Source organism: Pinus tabuliformis, chromosome 7 (genome assembly GCF_031772625.1).
Source record: "Pinus tabuliformis cultivar Carrire ecotype Pingquan chromosome 7, CPIR1, whole genome shotgun sequence".
NCBI lineage: Eukaryota > Viridiplantae > Streptophyta > Pinopsida > Pinales > Pinaceae > Pinus > Pinus tabuliformis.
Window position 1 is genome coordinate 1,270,267,571 of NC_142293.1, and position 6,843 is coordinate 1,270,274,413.

At 37.8% G+C, this 6,843-nt stretch overlaps 1 pseudogene; it reads right to left on the bottom strand.

Annotated features, from left to right (window-relative positions):
* Window positions 1-5,351: 5,351 nt before the first annotated feature.
* On the bottom strand, window positions 5,352-6,036 carry LOC149252074 (calcium uniporter protein 4, mitochondrial pseudogene; annotated as a pseudogene).
* Window positions 6,037-6,843: the final 807 nt, after the last annotated feature.

Genomic DNA, 6,843 nt, shown 5'->3' on the forward strand with positions numbered 1-6,843 from the left:
ATTGGTAATGTTTAATAAAACAATGTTATATTATAATTATAATTTAATTAATTCAATTAAAATGTTAATTAATACATTAATTTATTAATGTTTAATATTTTACTAAGATATTAAAATCATATTAAGAAATATGTATAACATTAATAAAACATTAATAAAATTACTACCGCATACATATATGCATTATTAATAAGAATAATATTAAGTTATGGCAAATGTACATATTCAAATTTCATAATAATATTTAACTAGCATTTGCACCAGACGTTGCAAAGAAAACGCTGTAAGGCAATGAATAACATATAACACTATGTAAAGCCATCAATAACATATGACACTAATTAACGCTTCTTTGACCCACCACCTCCGAGCTGGCACCCGCTGCGGTGGCAACCAACACCCGCGCAATTTCAAACGAGCCCTTGCACCAAACATTCATTTGATCCATTTGCACAACCGAAACAGGTCCTCTCGAGCATTCGTTTCTCCTGCTCACGGTGCTTGCTCATTTGGTCCATTCGCACAACCGGAACAGGTCCTCTCGAGCATTCGTTTCTCCTGCTCACAGTGCTTGCTCACCTCGCAGGTCCGCTCACGGTGTTGAATCCCGACAGGCTGTGCCCCAGGCATAAGGTAAATTATACTCTGTGAACAATGACATCCACCATTTTGGCAACCAACACCCGCGCAATTTCAAATGATCCCTCACACCAAACATTCATTTGCTCCATTCGCACAACCGGAACAGGTCCTCTCGAGCATTCGTTTCTCCTGCTCACGGTGCTTGCTCACCTCGCAGGTCCGCTCGCGGTGTTGAATCCCGACAGGCTGTGCCCTAGGCGTAAGGTAAATTATACTCTGTGAACAATGACGTCCACCATTTTGGCAGGTGCCCGGAAGGCCCATGCATACGAATCCCACCATGTGCTGCTATAAATTGTCTGCATTGGCAGCTCCCAACGTCTTGCAAAACATATACATTCAAGGTCTCCATTTGGGCGCAGGTTCATGCGACACTGAAGGTGTTTTCCCATTGCATCGTAATCAGTCACCAGATTTATAACGAACCACTTAGACATTCAGACATCTTCAATAGTTTTTAGGACGTGGTTTAATGGTTAATAGTTAAGTAGGGAGGTCTAATCTCAAACAAAATTATATATACCTGAAAATTATTGCTCCAAACGCGGTCCAATCTAAAGCAAAATTATATATATCTAAAAACTGATCCAAACACAATTTTTTTAGTTGAAAAAAAAATACAATAAACCACCGCCATTACAATTGCAAACTCAAGCTCCTGCATCTAGTGTGCTTGATCGTGTACTACCCACTTAGCCATGGAGGCCATGAAAATCAGATAATCCTAAACCACCACCATTGCAAGCTTCCTGAATCCACTGTGCCTACCTGTGCACTTTGCCAGGTGCATGGTTTATTTGGGCTTTTCATTGGGGTGAGATTTTGAGTACAAATATATTCAATTCTGTGAGAGGAATTTGGTGCACATTAATTTTCACATGCTTGCTAGGAAGGATGACCACGGAAAAATGCAAGGGCACCAACCGGTGGAGCATTGATGTAAGAAGTAGGCTCAGACTACCTGAAGTATGTTGCCACATTTGCTTTATCCTCCTTTTCAACTGAAAACATTTTCCAATGCTCCTTTGGTGTGGTGCCATTGCTTTCTGCAATAAATGAATTATACCTTGCTATTTTAGCAACAAAAAATATAATTGCAAGTGAATCTCATTTTCGTGTCAGATCAACAATCTTTTTCTCGAACTTCTTGTTCCTACTTGCTGAAAGAAAATTGTGTTTTTTGTTATCAACCTTGAATATTTCTTTCATGTCTTCTCTTGCATTATTATGGCAATCTGGGTTCTATGTCAAATGAAGTGACCAGACTGTCATAAGATTAGGCTAGTAATGCAAGCAAGGTGATGACTGCATGTACATTTTGAATTGGTGCCTCAACAGGTGCTAGAATCTCTAACAATTTTTTGAAGTGATTGATGTTGTTGGCCACATCTTATGTTGTCATCTTTATTTGTGAAAACTTCCTCAGCTATATCTTAGGATGACAGCTTGATATTCATAAATGTTAAACATCTTGAATTTCAATTGATTGTTGTGTTTGGCTACATATTAGGAGCCTCCTCTTTATTTTGTGAAGTTCCCTTAGACAAATCTCACAGTTATAGCTTTATTTTCACACACATGTGCCCCATTTTTCTTTTGGTGTTTTGGCACTGCTGATGTGAGTCATTTGATCATTAATGCTCAAAATGCCACAAGTAAGAGTCCTGTGATTATTAGTTTCCCATTTGTTGATTCTAGCAGTTCATATGGTATGTTTGACTTCATCTTCTTCCAGAATGCTAAATGATCTTGTTCAATAATGGAATTCCCATTTGCAGCTTCCAGATGAAATCCCATGCTGTTAAATTTTACAACCAGATCTGTTTTAGACAAAGAAGAAAGTCAAGCTAGCTACAACCATGGTTTTGGTGTACTTTGATACTTCTAATTTGCATGGGCGTTTGTTGTATTTCTTGTTCTTTTTCAAATAGGTAACCAACCTGAAAATTAAAGTCTGGCCTTCCTTATGAACAGACCATTAGCTTTGGTATCAAATATTGGAAAAAATTCTAGTGATCAAAGAGAGATATTGAGCTTGTGTTTGCAACACTAGAGTGCTCAGCAATTGGAATCAAATTTATTGATTAAGGCATGAATGTACAGCAAATAAAAGACATACCATCCACTGAAATATTTTAATTTTAGCAAAAAAATGATGTATTCATAGTGGACAAATATTAGAGAGAAAAATATACGATAGAGAATTGCAGTGCTTTCGAAATAAAATGCATGAGTCAACCTTACATTATCTGGAATTCTCCCACACTTACAGAGTGTGACTACAATTTATCTATTCAAGTTGTTCCCTGATTATCATGCTGTCTTCTCTGTTGCATTCTCCTCTGTCTGTCTTTTTTGTGACAGTTTTTTTTGCCTCATTATATATTTTTTTATTATTTAATTAAATGTATTCAATACTTCTCTATAGATAAAGGCTAAAATGATTTTTTCTTCCTAAAGGGCTATTCATAAAGCAAGGGTCAGTTAACCTTCCTAAAGTACTATTCAGCTGTCCTTACATAGACAGTAAGACAAAACCTTGCTTTCTAGGAGATGCAGGTCCAGAGGATATGTGAAGATTAACAAAAAATCTAACATTCAGTATATTCATCTTGCATGTTTTAGTTGATGTATTTCCTGCATTTGCTATCCCTGATAAACATGATTATTTGTTTGCCTCTTGTTAGAAAGGGGTAATTCAGGGATAATTGCTACACAAGGCCTTGGGCTAACTTGGAATGTGTGTTACTCAATTTAAAATTTTGTTGTTGTTAACTCAATGTAGCTTAGTGTTACTGCCACCTGATTCAAGAAAAAAACGAAGTTGGATAAATAAGCTTAGAGTGTATTGTCTGAAGATCCAAGGCCCAAATTATTTGTTGAAGCCTGAATTTTATATTACCATGTATTAACTGAAAATCTAGAAATATATGGTAGTATTTTTTTCCTTGAGCTTTACTGTGTTATCAAAAAGCCCTATTTCTTTTCAACTTGTATGGATGTCTGGGGCTTGGCATGGTTTTTTGGTTGGATGTTTACACAGCAGCTGTGTGAAGGCAAAACACTCTTCTGCTTTATATTTGTTGTAACTTGTTTTATGGTGCATCTATAGGCTCCAATAGTTAGTATATGTTGATGCAAACTTGGAACCCGATGTTACCCCTATTAATACAGAGTTGGGGATCCATGTTAAAATGAATTACTGTATTGTGTTAATGCTGAGTTGGGAGCCATGCTAAAATAGGTTACTGTATTATATTAAGTTGGGTGTTAGGGTTCAAAACTCATTACACATGAAATAAATATTAAAAACTCGTCCAAAAGCCCAAACAAGAAGATTCAATCCGTAACATATGCAATAGCAAATTCATCCAACGATCTACAGAGGAGAATGCCACTGTGAAAACATATACCCACCATAGCACACAAACTATCTATAACCTGATACCATCAATCACAAAATCCATGAAGAGATGGCATATCTACAACTGAAAATTAAAACAACAGAGAAAAATTCTTTTAGTTCTTTTCATGTCCCTAAATGCCCCTTACATAGGTGAAGGCCTAATCTCTGAAAGCCTAAGGTGAAAGCCTAATCTCTGAAAACAACCTTAATATTAGATTTCAGCCAAAGATATAATTTTGATATATACCATACAATGACAAGAAGCACCTTTCACCAATGCAAATAACCCAGAACTAAATAATATTGCATTTCTAATTTATGAGCTGATATGCCAACCAGTCTTCAACCAGCAACTAATATACCATGCAATACTATGAAATAACACCATTCACTTATCACCTATTGACCGATTATTTGATTCAGATGCTTCAGTCACAGGGCCCATTGTCCTCGGATCATCCATATTTTTAGGGGGAGATAACTATGTCCACACCTTTTCTTTCGCCTCATTTTTTCTTATACTTTCTTTTGTAGTACTTATCATTAGTATCATTTGGTTCGTTTTTCTTGCTGTTATTCCAGAATTTGTCCCATCTTATTTTTCTTAGATGTGGCATTTTGTTAAATTCTTCTAATCTTTTGTTCCATTCTGGGAAACTGTTGATATTTTCTGCTTGCTGCTCTTCCATTTTCCTCAAAGACTTTGTTGTTCTTCCAGCTTCCTCCAAGATTTTGCATATTTTTGCCAAAAAACTGCTTCCGGTGGTTCCATCTTTAATTATCATCCAAGCTGGCACGAGTTCTGCTTTGTTATCACTAAAATGTTATGGGGAGACACTGTAATGTTATGGGAAGAATTTTAGGGCCCAAGATTTTGCATATTTTTGCCAAAAAATTGCTTCCGGTGGTTCCATCTTTAATTACCATCCAAGCTGGCACGATTTCTGCTTTGTTATCACTGAAATGTTATGGGGAGACACTGTAATGTTATGGGAAGATTTTTTCCCTAAATTTTAGTAGATCACTAAGGTTTTTTAATTTTTTACATTTTATATATATATATATATTTTTAAAACTTCCTTTCTGTTCAAATAATAAGATAGCAATTCTAGCATAAAGGTTGTCTGGTCTTTCAATAGCGCAAACAGTCTTACAGTGCAGAACTAATCATTCAATAATCAAGCAGTAACAATGTAACCCATATCCACTATTCTGGTGAACCAATCCATTTCATAGCATTTCCAAATAATTCTAAACAAATCGTCAGCATGAAAATGCTAAAAAAATTACAGAGTTAGGGATCTTAGATATCATCACAGTTACAGAGACGCCTGCGACAATAAGGGGGCTTCAACCCAGGCCTGGATAACCTCCGGAGTTCTCTAAAGCGTTCTATGTCAAAATTCATTTTCTTCATCAGTCTTCTCTGCGTGGCACCGAACCGAATGCTGAAGAAGCTCTGGAATGAAGGATTTCTGGATGTGTTCAGGAAAAATATATATCTAGCCATGAAGTAAATTGATGTAAGAAAGAAGCAAATGGGCTCCATCACATCCCATGACACTTCCCAGAATGTCAATCTCATTAAACCCGATGTCTGAAGTCCAAAAAACCCCAACCCCAACCGTAATTCTGTCATGGCATGACTCTGAGCTTTCTGATCAATCTCCTCCTTTTCTTTCTCCAATCTCTTCAGCTCTTCCTTGTAAGGATCGCTCTTCGTTGCAAGGGGTGTAATCATGATCTTCTCGAAAGCTATTGCTATCTAAAACCACACCAAAGAAAAAAGAATATCAGTGAAACCACAACCAAAAATCCCAAATCAGTGAATCGTGAGCCCCGGAAATGCTAAAGAAGCTCTGATTTAGATATACCTTGTAAGGACGAAAATAGATAGTCTTTTTCAATACGAGAACATGGCCCGATTCGTTAAGTAGCTTCGCTATTCCTTTCGCTTCTTCCTCTGCAGTCCCCTCCAGCAACTCCATGAAAACTCGCAGCAGCTCGTCATATGAAATGTGGTCGTCGTGAATCCACTGTATTCTTTTTTTGGCATCCTCCAACCGGACGAATCTCAACAATCTCCTGCCGTCCTCCGTCGATATCTACCTGGCAGGAGGGTGGGCATTCAAATACTGCAACTGTTCCTGCCATTGGAAGAATAGTTGGGAAGGAGGGAAAAGGTGGGACTGAAACTGAGATTGGCTCACCTTCGTCTATTCCTGCCTGTACAGGAAATGGGAAGGGTGGCCACCAAAGGTGGTCTGCAGTTTAAAGGTCAAAACTCCATGGAAACAAAGGGCATCAAGGGCATTGCAGAGGTATCCATCACATCCCACGACACTTCCGAGAATGTCAACCTCATTAAACCCGCTGTCTGAAGTCTAAAAAACCTGAACACCAAACGTAATTCTGTCATGGCATGACTCTGAACTTTCTGAGCAATCTCCTCCTTTTCTTTCTCCAGTCTCTCCAGCTCTTCCTTGTAAGGATCGCTCTTCGTTGCAAGGGGTGTAGGCATGATCTTCTCGAAAGCTCTTGTTATCTGAAACCACACCAAAGAAAAAAGAATATCAGTGAAACCACAACCAAAAATCCCAAATCAGTGAATCGTGAGCCCTGGAAATGCTAAAGAAGCTCTGATTTAGATATACCTTGTAAGGACAAAAATAGACAGTCTTTTTCAATGCGAGAACATGGCCCGATTCGTCAAGAAGCTTCGTTATTCCTTTCGCTTCTTCCTATGAAGTCCCCTCTAGCGACTCCATGCAAACTCACAGCAGCTCGTCTTATGA